General features: G+C 37.5%; 1 protein-coding gene, 1 long non-coding RNA gene and 2 pseudogenes across 3 annotated transcripts in view; 2 read left to right on the top strand and 2 right to left on the bottom strand.

The window, feature by feature from the left end:
• LOC131786544 (NLR family CARD domain-containing protein 4-like) overlaps window positions 1-18517 on the top strand; it is a 118029-nt gene that overhangs the window by 77274 nt on the left and 22238 nt on the right. The gene's annotated exons all lie outside the window — the stretch shown is intronic.
• On the top strand, window positions 3418-4732 carry LOC136279993 (uncharacterized; annotated as a pseudogene).
• On the bottom strand, window positions 10304-12826 carry LOC136279995 (uncharacterized; annotated as a pseudogene).
• Window positions 13872-17119, bottom strand: LOC136279495 (uncharacterized). The gene is made up of 3 exons (XR_010716910.1): window positions 16964-17119; window positions 16405-16518; window positions 13872-14751 (listed from the first exon to the last, which is right to left on the bottom strand). It is a non-coding gene; the product is annotated as an uncharacterized lncRNA (long non-coding RNA).

An 18517-nucleotide genomic window follows, 5' to 3' on the forward strand; every position in this document is an offset into this window, starting at 1 on the left:
TAACGTTTTCAACTAAGACATTGGCATACTTAGCATACAAGACATACAAGGCATTCAATGCTTTCATGGCTTTCAAGCGTTCACGATTCAGTCCGTTCCAAAATTACCGCTCAATAACATCTTTTTGTGTGGATTGGCCGCGAACAATACGACTTGTGTATGCGTCTATAAGTATTTTGAGCGTTTGCGCCATAATGCTCCAGATGATCGTAATCCAATCGCATTGAAATACAAAACAACTGACAAAAGAGTTTTATGGGCAAAAATCTCGTGTTCGTCATGTGACCCGGCCCTGTCCGTGCATGACAACGTCAATCATCATCAAGATAGCACGCGCGATCAGCATGTGGACACCTCATTGGATCACAGTTAGTTGTCATGGTGTTGAGGGCCCACTATTGCGCAATTTTTCCATTTTGTGGCGGAGGAAAAAAAAAAAAGAAAAAAAGACGACAAAAAAACAAAGGCATTTAATAATAATAATAATAATAATTTTATTTATATAGCGCTAAAATCCAATAATTGTCCAAAGCGCTACCTAATTACAAAATAAAATATAAAAAATATAAAATATAAAATATCTACAATATGCAATATAATTCAAATGTAGCCTAAGTTATCTACTATATAAATCAAAAACATCTCAAAACAAAAGGAATCTCATAACCTATATGCTAACTTAAATAAAAAAGTTTTAAGGGATTGCTTAAAAGTTGCCACTGAAGCACATTTCCTAATCTCTAGAGGTAAATCGTTCCACAATTTAGGTCCTGCAATAGAGAAAGCTCTGTCTCCATATGTTTTCAATCTGCTTCTTGGAACCACTAAATATTCTTTACATGAAGAACGCAATGACCTAGAGTATGTTTTAAAATTCAAAAGGTCAGAAATATAAGAAGGTGCAAGGCCATGAAGGGCCTTGTATACCAATAAAAGGACTCTAAAAGTTATTCTAAACTCAACTGGTAACCAATGAAGATTAATTAAAATAGGAGTTATATGAACATGCCTCGGTGTCAATGTGACAACACGAGCTGCAGCATTCTGAACTGCCTGTAGTCTAGCTAACGGATACTTAGGAAGGCCATGTAATAAGGAATTACAGTGATCAAGTTTCGAACTAATGAATGGACTAAGATTTTACATGTATCTTGGCTTAAGTACTTGCGGATTTTAGCAATATTTCTCAAATGATAGAATGATGATTTACAAATGTTCTTAATGTGCTCCTCAAAACTAAATATGCTATCAAACTGAACCCCTAAATTACGAAAAGAGTCACTAGGTGCAATGCACTCAGAACCAACAGTAATGTGACCGATGTCAGGCATGGGATGGAATCTGGAACTGATGACTACAAGGTCCGTTTTGTCCTGGTTTAGTTTAAGATAGTTTCTTATCATCCATTCATCAATGTCCCTCACACAGCATTCCACTCTCAACTTCACTTGTTGGATGTCATTCAAGCTGGTAGATTTAAAGGTAATATATAATTGGGTGTCGTCAGCATATAAATGGTATGATAGTCCATGATCATTTATTATGTCCACAATAGGTGATGTGTATAACAAATACAACAAAGGGCCCAGAACTGATCCCTGAGGGACACCACACTTCAATGCACGTTGTGAAGAATGACTATTCCCAACTTTAACAAACAGCTTACGTGAAGACAGGTATGATTTCAGCCACTTAAGTACAGTTCCTTGAAAACCAAAACAAGTAGACAGCCTTGTCACTAGAAGAGTATGGTCCACCGTATCAAACGCCGCCGACAGATCCAAAAGTACCAGTATGACCGACTCATTACGATCTAAAGCACAAAGAATGTCATTTTGAACCCTCAGTAGAGCCGTTTCAGTGGAGTGAAATGACTTGTATGCGGATTGAAACGTTTCCGAAAGACCATTAGATGTAATATAGTCTGTAAGCTGGACACATACTGCTTTTTCCACAAGCTTGGACACAAACTTCAAATTAGAAATAGGTCGAAAACTTTCATATTTAGTGAAATCAGCATTATGTTTCTTTAAAGTCGGTGTCATAGCTGCAATCTTCAAGACATCAGGCATAACTCCAGTAGATAAAGATGTATTCACTATGTTAGTCAACACAGGAGTTAGTAAATTGAAACATTCCTTCATTACCACTGCAGGCAGAGGATCAAGTACACAGGATTTATTAATAGATCTCAATGCAAGTCCCTTGATGTCTTCGTAACTGACATTAATAAAGTCTGAAAACACAGAGTTACATTCCACGTAGTTACCAAGAGTCACTTCATTAGCATCATTACCTTGCGCAGAATTCTTCTCTATTAGTGTGGCATGGATACGATCAATCTTGTCAATGAAATAATCAGCGAAAGAATTAGCTAGTGCATCACTACAAGAAGATGGATACCGTGCAGTTGATTGCTTTTGTAGTAGTTTTGATACTGTATTAAACAAAACCCGTTGATCACTTGAGTTTTCAGTAATGATGGTAGTGTAGTAAGAGGATTTCAACGACTTGATCAAATTATTCACAACGCAGCACTGACGATTATATTCTTGTCGATCAGCCTGCAGCCTGGTTCTTCGCCATTTTCTTTCAAGGCGTCGTCGCTTACGCTTCTCTACAGATACCTCATTAGTGTACCACGGAGCAGCAGGCCTAATAGTAACAACTCGGCGCTTGACAGGAGCATGCTTGTCCATTATTGATCTTAATAAGGTGTCATACTGTTGAACTAGATGATCGAGATCGCTGGATGGGTCGATGACGAGAGGGCAGTCAGCAACATCACTAAGAAACGACTCCATGTCAAGAGACCGAAGCTTCCGATAGAAGATAACTTCCTTCCTAAACTGGGGCTTTCTTATGGAGACATCACACATTACCGCCAAATGATCAGAGATGTTAGGATCATAGACTTTGATATTATTGAGTATGTTATCATCAGACTTATTTATAAGTAAGTCAAGAGTATGGCCATTGCGATGAGTCCCAGCACAGACACGTTGTTTAAGGTCAAAAGATTCCAAGATCTCAGTAAAACGTTTGGCATTTACATCATCTTGACAATCCATATGCAAGTTAAAGTCACCAGTGATTAGGACTCGATCAGAAGACTCCACAGTTACAGATTCAAGTAGATGTGAGAATTCCTCAAAAAATCGATTGAAAGAGGAATTATCAGGTGGACGATAGATGACTAAGATCCTGACACTATATAGGCTCCGAAGACGAACATCCATGATTTCAAATGTATCATAATCAACTGTTAATGAAGTGTTGATGTTCAGCACATCCTTAAATAAGATACCAACACCGCCTCCTCTTCCTTGTTTCCTGGGAACATGTAGGAATCTATAACCTGTTGGACACAGTGTTCCAATCTCAGGGCTACCACAGGTATCCCAGTAAAAAGTAAGTATGGGAATCCCGATTGAACAATACCGGTCAAGTATTGGCTCTCATGACAATTTCGTGAAAACCAAGGATATCTTATCACGTTTTAATGATTATTGTTGGAGTTTAACGTTTGTGATGTTCTATTTAAATGTATTTTACTTGCCAGTATTGAAACAAGTTGTTGGACAACACAAAATGTGGAATGATGTGATGTTTTGGTTTTCACAAATGATTTTCTACAATGCCTATATTCCATTGCTTATAAGGTAATGATGTAGATGAAAATCCAGGCCCTACAATATTTGATGTCATCGATCCAACAAGAACAATATGTGCTGACTACAGTCAAGGAAATGAAGCTCTCTTTGGTGAAAATGCTGTAAGTAATGTGTAGCAATGTCACTTACTGCTATTATTTATCATTACATAGAAGATATCAATTTGTGGACTTCTTCCCTTTTGAATAATGTTCTTACCATTATAAATAATTTGTATACTTCTATAAGATGTTCTATTTGCTTTTAACTGATGTTCCATGCATTGTTTCAATGTACAATAATGTATACACATTAGAATATTGTTAGTCATTAACAGGAAGTTTGTTCATGACATCAAATAATGGGCCATATATGTCTCTTCAAAATTCTCTGACAGAAGTGTTTTCAAATTGTCAACTTAACTACAAGTGTTGTTTGTTAACGATTGGAATAAATACTGTTGCAGTGATTAAGAATTCAGAACAAAGCTTTAATTTTTGATGCTCATTCCAGGGATTTGCATGGGATGCTTCACTCATTTGGGAAATGTACTTTGCTTACCATTGAAGGAATTGAAAACCTTGTATCATATTTGAACATTTCCTGCTGACAAATAGGGTTTGTTCCTTTTGAAATTAAAGGTGTTTTTGTCAGAGATAATGAACTTGATTTGCAAAATGTTCATGAGAGTCCAAAAATTGAACATTTGCCTTTCAGAAATAAAAGAAACCAAACACAACATATGAGAAGGAAGCAAAAGTCTTTAACTGAAACGCCAGAAGAAAAAGAAAAACGAGTGATTGCTAAACATGAATATGAGAAATGAAGAAGGGTAAATGAAAGTGAGGAATCTAGGGAAAAGAGGCTGGCCAGCAGTGTCTGACCAGGGAAAAGAAACGTGCGAATGAATCTTCTGAATCAAGAAAAAAGGGGGTTGGCAAACCCAATCTCAGTATCAAAGACAAAAAATTGCAAATGAATCAGCAGAATGTAGAGAGGAGAGACTGTTAAACCAAAGTCAATATCAGAATGAAAGAAGATGCATAATTGTGTTCACCCAGGCTTTCTGTTGGAAATAAACTTTGTTTTTTGTGCTTGCATTTGCCTAAGTTTTTATACAATTATTGGTTTATCCTGTAACTGTCTTTGTGTGGTTTACATGAAGTGTAAAACAAACCACATTATGTCATGATCCAAGATACTTATTCCTCGCTGGATTTATCACGGTGAACAGAGCGCTTGTCACGTGGTTTATTATTGTCTGAGATAGGTTCCAGTCTATGCTTGGCTGAGTTACTTAAGCTTCAGAGCTTCAGAAAGTGACCATTTTGCAATGGTGGCTGTAACACGCTGTCAAAGATGGTTTTTTTTATCTAGTTTTCCATTCATCTTTGTTGCTTTTATTTCACACGCCGGCTTTCCTACAGTCGGCTTGTCTTCTAAGTACAGATTACAGCGTGGAGTTGTGCACTCACAGGCCAACATTTCATGGTCTGGACCTTTAGTGCAGGTCGTGCCACATTGAAACTTAGGAGTCATTAATGACTCTCTTTGCGGTCACATTTCACATAAGTCATTTATTGGAACATTTTTTATCCTGAATTTAATTAACTTAGCTTAGACTTTGTTGAGTTTTTATGAAGACAGTTTAATGGAACTGACATTTGTTACGTTTATAGTTAAAAGTTAGAGCTACTTGATGTGGATTAGATAACCATCAGTTATCCTCGGAGACCCAGGGTTCTAATCACATCTGTAGACCCCTTAAAAAAGCACAGTCTTAACAGATCAGTTCCAAACTGTCACGGTCATTCTGAATTTTGATTGGTATCAGAAGTTCAATCTTGTTCTGGCAAATGAGAGAGAAGCAGGTCTCACAAGTCCTCTTGTGTGCTCTAACACAAAGTGATACATGAAATTCAGTTGCTTACCATGTTTGTTTTGGACCTTTTTGTACGGTAGATCAGCACTTTGCATGATGATGTGAAGTCGACCATTTGCATGATGATGTCAAGTTCACCCATTCATTTCTCCACATAACTTGAATTCGGTAAACTCACTGGCATGAAATTACAATTTCAATAATAAGAAAACTTGAAAGCTTCTGGTAGTTTAAATCATATGATAACATCATGAACTTGCCTGTACAGTGAACTCTGCTGTGTTTAAGTTGTCTCTGATTACTGTTCCTGAAATCTATTATGGTGACACTCTATCTCTATTGAACTTTCTGTTAAATAAAACCTCCAGGTCAAATTGTAAATTTTATTGGGTTAAAAATTATTAGCACCGTTAATGTAATGTTACTTCAGAGTACTTAACTCAACATATGATTCATTAAAGTACTGCTTGTGCTCTGATCTTGTAATGCACCTATCTTTTTTCCCTAGACTCTTCCATTTCCAACCTCATCTCTACCTACCTGAACTACATTTTCCTGGGTACTTTATTGAAAATACAGTCCCACAAAACCTAAATACAATAATTATAGTAAACGTTTTGCTCTCAACCAACTGAAAGTTGAACTTTATGCCCTTATGGACAAAAGAAATCTACACTCAGCATTGTGTTACTTTACATGTATGTATTGTCCAAAATTAGTCATACATTCAAACCAAATCAAGCTCTCAATGGCTTCTAGTGTAGATTACATCATTTCCCGAATGTCCCTGCCCTTCTCCAAAGTTTTGTCCTTGTGTACTGGTACACAAAATTTCAAAAGTATTCAAATGAAATTCTTCCCTAGAGTTCATTTTGCATCACTTGCCTTGGAAAAGACAATCAGCCTACAAACTTCAGAAGTCAATTCCACTTCGTTACGTAAACATAATCATGACTGAATCTATCAGATCACTATGGGAGATTATGCTGACGTTTTTTCAGTTCCTTAAATCCTCGGGTTACATGTGCAACCTTTGTTGTCAAAATGAGACCTCCATAACAAAGTTTGGCTAATAACTCTCATCTTCAGAATGAACATTTCAGGACTTTTGTATGCTAGTTATCTTGTGTTATTGATGAACAGGATCAATATTGAAAACTATCTAATTGTAGTGGGTTTCGGATCTCAGGGCATAAACATATCTGATCGGAGGTAGAGATTTACTGATTTCAAGCACTCATCCTTGTGTCTAATTGATTATCCTTTATTCTTGATTACGGTACTTGGAAACGTAAAAACTGAAAGGTAATTTACGGCGTAACATGCTATTAGGAGCGGTTAAAAACTATACATAACATGAGCTATTGTGCGACCACTCGTACACATAGGGCGTACACGATAATACTATTTAGAATTAATTCACGCAATAACCGAGATGACAAACATAATCCGAAAACATGCAAATAAAAATTATGAAAGCGAAATCATTCCTCTTTTCTCCGGTAAAATTCTTATTATTTTTTCTGCCTCAAATCTTGTGACTTTTATCTTAATCGACTGCGTCCGAGGACAAAGGCATATTCTCTGATTTCATCGAACTTATGACACTTAACTCAAAACGGAAATTACGTAGGAGACGATTGTGGAATCATAGCTAATCATTACACTAATGGTAATCAGATATTAGCTCTTCTGATAGAAACCCAATGAGACACCAGACACTAAAAAAGCAGCTCAATTTCGTAAGCCACACATGTACGCATTGCGAACCTATTTTTTAGTTTGGTAGGCTAATGGTTACATGCTGCCTTGGCAATTAATTAATTCACTTGGCTGACTATCATTTCTTTTAATGTAAATGTAAGAAGTCCTCAATGCAGCCATTCTTCAGAAGATCATAGATATTTCAGTGTGGCAAAAAGCAAAACCTTAACTACAGATTGAAGTCCTCTACAGTACTATGGTAGTCAAAGTGAGGTTGTATTAAAGCTTGGTATATAAGATGAAAGGTCGCTTGGAGAACCAGATGCCTAACACGTTTCATGGCCCCGATTTTGCAAGCGATCGTTTTGGTTAATTTTGTTGATGTGGCAATTCCAGCTGAGTTTGTTGTCAATTGTTACGCCAAGTGATTTCGTGGTTAAAACCTGTTCCACCCGAGTACCGTCCATTGTGACTGATAGGGGAGCAGTAAGAGTATTTAGCCTTGGGCCAGATCTTATAACAACAAACTTGGTTTTAGTAAGTTTGTTTGTGTTTAACCAAGTTTGCACATTCAATAAGTCATCACTAAGACATGATTCAATGTTGCCTATATCATTATCTGCATATGTGAGGTGTATGTCACCGGCGAACATCCTCGGTTCATAGTTTGACAAACAATTTGGAAGGTCATTCATGTAGGATAAGAATAACAGTGCACCGAGGATGGTCCCCCCCCCCCCGCTTAGGCACACCTCAAGTTAGTACCCGCCTGTCAGATAAGGACCCACCAACTGAGCGTTGTCTTGTGCGGTTCTCCAAATACGACAGCAACCATTATAATAAATTCCCTGATATACCATAAAGGTTAAGCTTAGACAGAAGAATGTTGTGGTCAACGGTATCCAAAGCTTTCTTTAGATCTATAAAAATAACCGCGTTGATTTTCCCAAAGTCTATCAGTATTGTATGCCCGGGAGTCAGTTGCCTCAAGCACAGCTATGTCAGTTGAGTGAATAGCACGAAAACAAGACCGATGTTTGCATAGTTTATCGTGCTCCTCTAAATAGGCATTAAATTGTTCGTATAATATTCTCTCCGATACCTCGACCACAACTGGGATAATCGAGATCGGAGGATAATTGTTTACGTTGTCTCGATCGCCTTGCTTGAAAAGGGGTGTGACTCTAACAGATTCTCAGTCTTCTGGGAGTTTACCCCGTCTGATAGATTGATTAAAAATATCGCCTCTTGGCACACAAATGAGGTCGGCGCATGCACTTCCGAGTAGTTCTCGCAGATATTCTGTCAGGGCCAGTTGCCTTACACTTGTTTAGTTTGTCTATAGGTGAAAATACCTTGTTTGTACTGGTTGAATGGAGATGAAATCGTGTATCTGTGCAAGTGAGATACCTCCATAGTCTCCACTATCCGAGTCAATCTCACTGGGAATTTTTGGACCAATGGTGAAAAAGTGGTGATTAAACTCGTCTGATATCTTTGCTGGATTGGTTATCTTCAATCCATTTACTTTAAGTGACGTCACCGACTTTTTTCCAGATTTCTGGGACGTTAACTCACTGATTGTCTGCCAAGTCTCTCCCTGTGTGCTCTGTAAAGCTTTTTTGATAGTATGCTTGTTTTGTTGGTTATATTCCTTTGTCTTTTGTATAACATCCAATAATTCAGAGCATTTGACTCAATGGCTTTTATTTTTAAGATGTCTCGTTTATGCATTCAACCTTTTATTCCTGATATGATACACGGAGAAGTGTGCGCGCGAACGCGCTTTGTCCTCGGTGGAGCGTATTTGTTGGCTTTTGCCAAAAATGTATGTTTCCATTCCTGCCGCATCTCATTTGGACTAGAGAATGCATACACATTCTCCCAAGATTAGGACGAGATGTCATTTCGAAAGCTTTGTTGGTCAAATTTCCGAAAATTTCTATAATTTATCGTATTTTTTCCACTAGACATTTCGTTCAAAGCTAGTTTTCTGTAAGGAAAAACCATGCTATGATCACCAATCGCGGTGTGACGGACTCCTGAACACGCAATCTTATCCGCACAGTGGGCATAGATTAGATCAATTAAAGTTGACGAGGTAGGTGTTATCCTTGTGGGTTCTGAGATGAGCTTCTGGAGTCCATAAACATCAGCAATACTCATCAGCTTGAGTGTATTGTTGTCATATCGGGTAGAAGTCCATTACATTTAAGATCTCCCGTTACCAAATACTCTACATTCGCACTGTCAAGATTCGAAATGAAAAGAGACCAATATTAGCGTCTGGTGTCCTACTGGACATACTGGTCCGTCGGATGAAAACCAAATTACGTGACTCTGAACAATCCCGAACCGTATAAATTTTACAAGAATTTTATTCGATCTGAAACAATAAAATAAATAACATTCCTAAACAACAGAACCTAACCAAAAATAAGAGACCTAAGCACATCATATAATCTTAAAAACACGAACAGATTTAACCGCTACTTACATGCGGTCTTACAGAAATTACACTAACAGAAATCAACGCGAATAATTGAATGTAACAAAGCCTAAGAAAACCAAAAACGACTTAAAACAACTGAATTACTTCGTGACGGGATTCCAGAGTTAAACTGAACTGTGTAACCATTAAAAACGGGAAAGCTATCCTGATTCATACCTCCGACACGACACGTGTAAAAACTAACTAAAAACCATCAACTTACTCATATTTCGATGTCAATCAATGTGATCAATAAGTGAAAAGAAATAGTGAAATATTAAACTAAATAAACTTTTAAACGTAAGGCAAATGTCACGCGAGCAATGTTCTTCTCGAAACACATACTACGAGACAACTAAAACCCGTTTTGATTTAGGCCTTCGAATCTCCAAGCAGAGCTTTTCTAGGGCATTCATTTAAAGGTCGTTCCAAACGAAAAATTTTATTGAGGTTTCTTTTTTTTTTTACATAAAAACACACCTCTCCCCCGCCGTTTGTGATTGTGTCACCAGGAAAGTGAACCATCAGACTGTCCAGAAGGACAAGCATTGGTAGCTGTAATGTAAAATCACTTTACAGTGTGCATTTCTGCACCCACTTTTTGTCTACTTTCTCAAGGTGTCCAAAGTAGACAGCATAATCACAAAGTTTGCATTTCATTGTACATGTCTTGATAGTATGACCATGATCTTGGCAGTTGGAGCATTTGTTTGATTTCTTGACTCTTTCACAACCAGCCGCTTCCAGGAATTGAACCCTTTGTTTCTTCAAAAACAGTTGCTCTAGTGCAGCTATTCCTCTGTGGTTTGAAGACCTAAAGTAGTCTTTAGAGGTGATTTTGTTATATTTTTCCATGCCTTGCTGGTTGAAATGTGGTACATTGATATACAGTTTCAAAAATTCTGGAATGTGATGGTAGAGATCATGCATATAGGGTATCACATCTTTTGCTTGATATAGAGAGGAATTGTTGAAACCATGATTTTATTTTTGCAGTAAGGGCTGCAATTGGCTCATCTGTAGGGAAGTCAAGTTTCAGATCCCCAATAATTTCCATAAAATCATTCCATAGTTTTTCTAATTTCCTGTGATCTTCAAAATTTGGAAGGTGTCTGAATATTAATGTTTGGATGACACGGAACTTTTCTGGTCCATTGAGATCCCTGTATTCAAGCTTTTTTGTGTTTGGTTCCACTCTCTATTCAAATGAAATTCCTGTCTGCCTAAGAAAATGTTCATAACCAGCCATGTGTTTATATTTTTCCCTGTTGAAGCCAGTAGGAAACCTTTTCACCTTATCAATAGCATCCTGCCTTTTCAGTTCCCTAATGGGGAGCTCGAATAAATTGTCAGAAATCCTCAGGAATAAGTGTAGGGTGTCAATGATTACATGATCCATTGGAATAAAATCAAAGAGTGGGCATGATTTACAGTTATATTTCTTTGCTCTTGAATGGTTAGCAATTTCCTCACATGTCCTTGCCCCAAGGTGCCTATCAATGAGAGACCAGGTTTTTGTTACATCATACCTTTCTTCCCTTGGACATTTGCACCAAATGCATGTGTAATCTTGGTTTGCAGCACCTAAGCCACAAATGCAAGCCAGGAATTTCCAGTCACCCCCTATGAAGTACTCAATCTTGTACTTAACATTGTCAACCTCAACTTCATTTAACTGAGCCATTTCAGTTTTAATATCTGAAAGACTTTCTTTCAGATTGTCATAGGTCTCTTTTGTTTTGATAATTGCCAGCACATAGTTCCCCTTTTCACTCATGGCATTTTCCTTTTCATTTAAGATGGTATAAGTGAAGTTCACTACCTTAAGTCTTTTTCCACTGCTGGTGCCATCTCCACTCATTTTAACCCTGACTGTTTCTTGTTAGCCCAGATCTCCATTAATTTTAAGCCTTTGAATTTGTTCCTTCAGGCTATCCCTCAGGGAAATTTGAACTCCTTCAGCTTCACCTGGGGTGGGTTTCAACTTCCATTAGGCATTTAAATCTGTAATATTCTTTTTTATCCTGTATGCATTTGGCATATCAGTAGCCTTCATAGCTAACTCTTTCCAAGCTTGGTCAGAAATGTTATACTTATCCTTTATGTAAATCCATAGATTAATATCATCAATTTCATCACTGTTCAGTGTTTTAGGGTTGCTTTCAGTAAATGGAAGTCCATTTTCATCAATGAGCTGAAGTGTGTCATACTCTTGGGTTTCAGCATTAAATATCTCCACCTTGGTTGCTATAAAATCATACTCTCCCATAAAACAGAGTGTTGAATAACATTTATCTTTAAGTTGTGTTTTAATTCTAGATTGGTGCCTTTGTGTATATTCACTGAAGCTCTTATTCTTTTGTGGGCCTCTTAAATTTTTCTTATTTATCCTGGCAACCTTTCTGGCCAAATCCTTAAATCTCTTCTTGTAAAAACTGCTAGACTTTTCTGATTTGGCAAGAGCTTGCTGGAGTTTTTCCTCCACTTTGAGCCTTTTTGCCACTTCACTGACAACACTCTCCTCAAGGACTCTTTTCTGCCCCCTTACCTCCTTATTCCCTTGCAGTAAAGAGGCTTTGTCTAACTCTTGATAGTACACCGTGAAGGCATATGTTGTTGATTTCCACTGATCAAGCAGCCTACGGACGCTCGCACCTCCCTTCTTTCTCATGGAATCAAATTTGCTCTTTAGCCGCCAAATTTTTTTCCTCAAGGCATTAATTATTCGGCTATTCACCACGACTCCTTTGATGCCCGATTCCTTTAAAATTTTCTCTATAATTTCAGTAACAGATTTCCCGGCTTTTTCTTCCTCCTTTGAAATGGTATGAATTAAATAGCTGCGAGAATAAAAACAAGAAGCAAGGCAAAATTATTCAATTTCAGAACTTTCTAATGATTGACCGCCTCAAAATATAATTACATATTTAAATAATTTTACTTACTTGTTGATTTCGTAAGTATACGAAGGACAAACCCGGCTGAACTTCGCGTTTGAATCGCCATTTTCACCTCAAAGTGGTCTCCTATTGCAGACACCGTCACGCAATAAGCAAAAAGAAAGCAGGGAACAAGATAGAGTACTTTCGAAGTCATTTTGCCATGCCACAATCGGCGCAAACCTTATCAAATTATAAATCAAAATGCGCCAAATTTATTCCCACTTTTTAAATCTGGCGGTACTGACACAGCGGCAAAACGAGTGCGCATGCTTGGAAATTTACGCGCGAAAAGGAATGGGAATGACAATATTTCCATAGTAACAGTATAGCGGCGATATGGCGGCATTTTTAAAATTCATCTTGTTTGTTTTTCTTTGGCGGGGATAAGCCCTAGCCTCGACAGATAAGGTTCCCACTTTCAAGAAAGTTTCTTTCGAACCTGCTCTGCAACATATCTTTCCCAACAAAAAAAAATATTCGGGGCACAGGTGTGAATTTTAGTATTGAAGTGGAGCGGTCGTCACATGGCAATGAACTTTGTAGCCTTCCGTATTGTTACAGCACTTGTTTTCATCGTCTCCTCGGTATGGCAAACTGCCCAGCCTAAAGGTTTGTTGTTTGGGAGAAAAAAACACGCCAAAGCTCTTCTTGTAGAGGATGCATAATTGCCTTTAACACTGAAATAACTCGTAGCGGAGGTCGAACCAGGAAATGTTGTCTGAATTCGTAAAAGGAGCAACACCTGATCGTGCCCACTACTATCACATTCTTCCCCTCTGAGTGATACACCTATTCCCATGAGACAGTACAAACTATTTGACAATGCTGGAAAAAGTGAGGCTTGTTATCAACCAGGGACACTGTGGTGCACAAGTTGTTGGAGCAATGCTGACAAAACATTTGCCTCAAGGACCACTTTACTTTTTTTCATTTCCTGCTGGATAACCTGGGTTTACATACTTCACCATTTACATTGTAAACAATAAAGCAAATGATCACCTTGTTTCCATGAGAAGATCAATAACTTAAACAAAAAACATTCATGCAAAATGGAGATGGGTGCCATGCAAAATTCAGCAGGAGTGCCAAACAGATTCGACAGATGGTCAATGTGATTAACAAGCTATGACAGTTAAATGTATGGTGCAAAACTTACTGCTCTACCACAATTCAATAGCTCAACAGAGAGAGTCAGGAAATTGGTGCACAGGCTGGTAAATCTAATTTCTCAACATTGATCACAGTAAGTACCTTACTTATGCCTGGACATAATCTAAGAAAGGTAACCAATCCACCATATTGCTAATAATCAGAGTTATGCTATAATTGCACCTACAGGGTTAAACATCTCCATGACAACATCGATCAGGTAATAATATAACACTGATAAAGGTTCTGCACTGAGTTCATATTTTACAAGTAAACACATGTTCATTGTTGAAAATATTTCTATATAACTTACAGAGTGGTCAAATACGTTATTATTGCATTTTCTATATAATCTTGTAGAGCTGGTGGAAAAATTTCAGTCAGCCTTGCACAGGCACTATGAGAGTGTGGGTCAATCTCTATACAGATCCGATGATATGCAGGCACTTTGTGAGACTTGTACACCACATCTCTTTTACATCCTCATCAGTACAATAGCGAGTGCAGATAGACATGCCACCAGTTAGAGGCACTCACATTCACAGCAGCAAAGAATAGTTGTACTACTTCACAAGTTGCCTACCTGCCTAAAGTTTTGCCATTAGAAGAATAAAAAATTATTACATTTTATATAATTTACAAAATTTCCATGTCAGCTTTATTCTGACAGTGTCAGCAGTCACTAGTAAAAAACAACCTTTGTTCTTGAGTATGATAACAGGATAATATGCAATTTCCCTTAGATCTCAGAAAACATCACAGCTCCAGAAATAAGCTGAAATTTTCCTTGATATTCATGGGTTAACCAGGTCTGCACAGTCTGCAGGGAGAGTCTTGGACCTTAGCATTGGAATATGTATGAACGACATGTTTAAACAGCAGCAGGCAAAACAATCATGAGGAAGTTGTGGAAAAAACTGTGCTGACAGCCTGCAGGATAAAGCAGAACAAATAGAATGAACAATAAACATAAACACTTTTGTAAAAACATAAGCAATCAATGAAATGGATATTAATTTTTTTTAAGACCAAAACACTTGTTATCCATCTTATTGATGACTTTCATGTTATGAATATACCTACTAAATCAAATGATAAAGCTAATGTGGCAATTCATATGGCATCAAGTCTCCCAGCCATAGCAATTGCCCATCCAGTTGATGGAACAATGATCCTTTTCAAACAAGAGTAAATGAAGTAGGTGATTCCTTCAATAAAGGTATTATAGAGCATGATACAAGTAGCAACATTGCAGACAGCCACAATAGTCATGAACAGCCCAAAAGCCAGCTAGCAATACATGCTCCTAGGTATTCAGACTTTTACAAGTCCCATGACAGGGGAAATATGATAACTAGAAGTATGGAACAGCTAATTATACCACAACCAAGTGTTCCACACAGGACAACTAAAGAAAGAGGGCATAGCACAAAAAGGCCTGCTTCAGTTGCAAATTCACACCAAAACTACTTTTCAACTGTGGGTAACATTGCCACCAAAGATCTTGAGGTTCTCACCTTACCTGCCCTTACCTTTTACAATCACACAATCAATTTCAACAACAACACCATCAGTAGCTCAACAACAGTTTTCTAACTTAAGTGTACCACCACAATCCACCTCAATACATGTTCCATCTTCAACAACACAATCAGTCACATTCTGGGAACTGCCAACCTTCCTATCTCAGTCAACAATTGGGGGTCGTCAAGGCAGCAATGCTTGTACAGTTATTTCTTTGTTGTTAGCAAAGACAAAACAAATCCTTCCTTCAATTGAGAAACCACCAACCACTGACTCCAAACTGGATGCAGGGTGTGAAATTAATTTTTTTTTCTGATAGCCACTTGGCTCCTAAGTTATTCAAAGTGGTAGCCAATTAAAAAAAGTTGGTCGCCATTTATAAAGATAAACAAAACCTTTTTTTAATGCTGTCAGTGTTCTAGATAGACCCTTCAAAATTAAATCAGGAAAAAGATCTTTATCATGCTAAAACGTGGACACTAGGATGGATGATATACAATGTTCAAGCTCACCCAAATTTAAGATGGTGTCTAGTTATCAATCGAAATGCATGTGCTGCGTTTTGGAAACAAACTTAACGAGGAAGTTTGCCGTGGATTTATCTTTGCTGATCTTTTTAATTCTCTATATCTCTAAGTAAGGATATGATGAAGCATTCTAGTTGCCAATTTGGCGACAAATTTTCAGGATTTGGTCGCCAAAGTAAAAAATTTAGTCGCATTGGCGCCTGTATTAAGCACAATTTCATGCCCTGGGATGTCATGTATGATGGGGGGAAGTCAGGTGGATGACAGTTTCATGCAGTCACTATCATATCTTGGTGTTGTTGAAGCCATACCTCTTGTCAGAAGCAGCCTGGTTAGTTTAAGTTATGAAAAGGAGTTAATTGTTTGTTTTGTGAAGGAGACTAATGCAAGTGAGGAATCTGCTCTGAGTTTCCACCTAATAAAAGACTTACCAACACAAATGCTGCTTTTACGATAATTAATGGTTTAACGATTTCATAGGTAAGTCATGCAAATGACAACATCATCTTAATGGATAGCCACCTCCACTTACCTTACTTGTACAGTCTCAACGCAGTGACATTGAAGAACTATTAAACTGGCTGAAGTCAAAGCTATCTGCGACGGTGAATTTGTGTACGGTTACTTTCATCAACTTCAGGTAAAACTGTGTGATAAGAGATGCATGTAAACGTTAAACAACGGCAGTTGATCGCAAAGTTATATCGACATATTTCCAGACGCAAAGAAGGTTAAGATATGTGTCAGGTATAAATGTTATTGCATCTATTACATTTACGTTGTGTTGGGGGAAGCAATAGGGCGGTATTGCTTAGTACACTGTTACATTGAGCTTGTGTCGATCAAAAGAACGTTCACTTAAGCAAAAAGACCGACAGATTCAAGACTAATTTCGATTGTAAAACAGCTTTTATTACCACAAGAGTTTACATCAAAAAGGTTTTCAAGTTTAAAGCATGTAATGAACAAATGACGTTGATGAAATGCGTTTTGCAAATAAAATTGCTGAAAGGAACGGGAACACGCAACGAGCTGTCTGGATAAATCTAAATCAGCTTTAGTTGAACAATGTCTAGAAAAATTCTACTTACCCTTCAGATTTTCCCATAAGAACAAACTCCATTAAAAAATTTTCCGGTCGGATCACATCAATATCAGTCCCAAAAAGTGTAAAACGATGTTCTGTTCGTTCTTCCGCAAACTTCACCCACGCTAGAATCACTAATCGCTCCTCGAAAGCGCGTAATCCGCCGAGCATGCGCACTCATTTTGCCGCTGTGTCGGCGGTACGCAGAAATTTTTTTTGGGATCACTTTCTGAAGGAGCTTAGAGACCAGGCTCAACTCAGTAGCCAAGCCTACTGAATTTGTGTCCAAGCCTTTTCTTGCTTGCGTGACCTTTTTTGTCACACTAGAGAATTCAAGGAACTTCGGCGAGTAGTAAACACAAGCTCAAATTTTTAAAGCAGTAAAGAGGAAAACTTTTTGAGACTGAAAGGTAAGTAAGTAAGTTTTTTTAGTGTTTTACAACCTAAATTTAGTGTTTCCTTTTGTAATTTTACAACGTACAGTTAATTTTCAAATCAATAACTCGAAAAGCTTACAGCTAAAATTTAACTCATTATTAATAACCTTATACTTTCTTGATCTGATATCTCAATTAGCGATAACACCAGAAATAATTTGCTTTTGTGGTATATACTATATGTTTACCTAACTTGTTGAAGTACGTCGTCATGAAATAATGCACTTAGCAACAATTAATCTGATTACACAAAACTGAGTCAATGTTTAAATTGTTCTCTGGACTGCCTGGACTGCCTGGACATCTGAGGCAACTGATAATGCATTTTGGGAGTGGTAGGGATGCTTACTTCATAGTGGCTATGGCTGTACCTGTCCTTTAATTTGCCTTGTTGTTTGTAATAGATTTTCCTTGCATTGTCTGTTATTTTTTTTCAGGAAATTTTAGTCTGCAAGAAGAAAATTCTTTTACAGAAGAATCCTTTTCCTGTAACGTTTACAACTGTTGCTTACGTTGCCATATTTCTGATATTTTTATCATAACAGAATTTTTCAGGAAAATTATTTGACGTTGAATTCTTATACAAATACTGCAAGGTCAAGCCTGCCCACCAACCCATCAAGGTGGTGTTGAAAACTGCAGTAAGGTCTATTGAATATAGTTAAAGTACTGAATTTCACTCCATGACTTACTACTACAGAATATGGGGCTTTTTATGATTAGGTACCAAACAAAAAAAAAATGCTTTTTTGGCTTATTTGCATCAAGCCACCTAATATAATTCACAAAGATTATTTGACATTGGATTCTCGTACAAATACTGCAAGGTCATGCCTACGCACCAACCCATTAAGGTGGTGTTAAAAACTGCAGTAAGGTCTATTGAATATAGTTAGAGTACTGAATTTCACTTTATGACTTATAATTACAGAATATGGGGCTTTTTTATGATTAGGTACAAAACAAAACAAAAAAAAAAGCTTTCTTGGCTCATTTGGATCAAGCCACCTAATATAATGCAATCAATGTCTTGTTTTCTGTATCGTGAGTCATTGCTCGGTTGGAATTGATATTTAAATCTTAATTATAATCATTTAAATCCAACTGAATGTATTTCTTTC

Source organism: Pocillopora verrucosa, chromosome 3 (genome assembly GCF_036669915.1).
Source record: "Pocillopora verrucosa isolate sample1 chromosome 3, ASM3666991v2, whole genome shotgun sequence".
NCBI classification, from domain to species: Eukaryota; Metazoa; Cnidaria; class Anthozoa; order Scleractinia; family Pocilloporidae; genus Pocillopora; species Pocillopora verrucosa.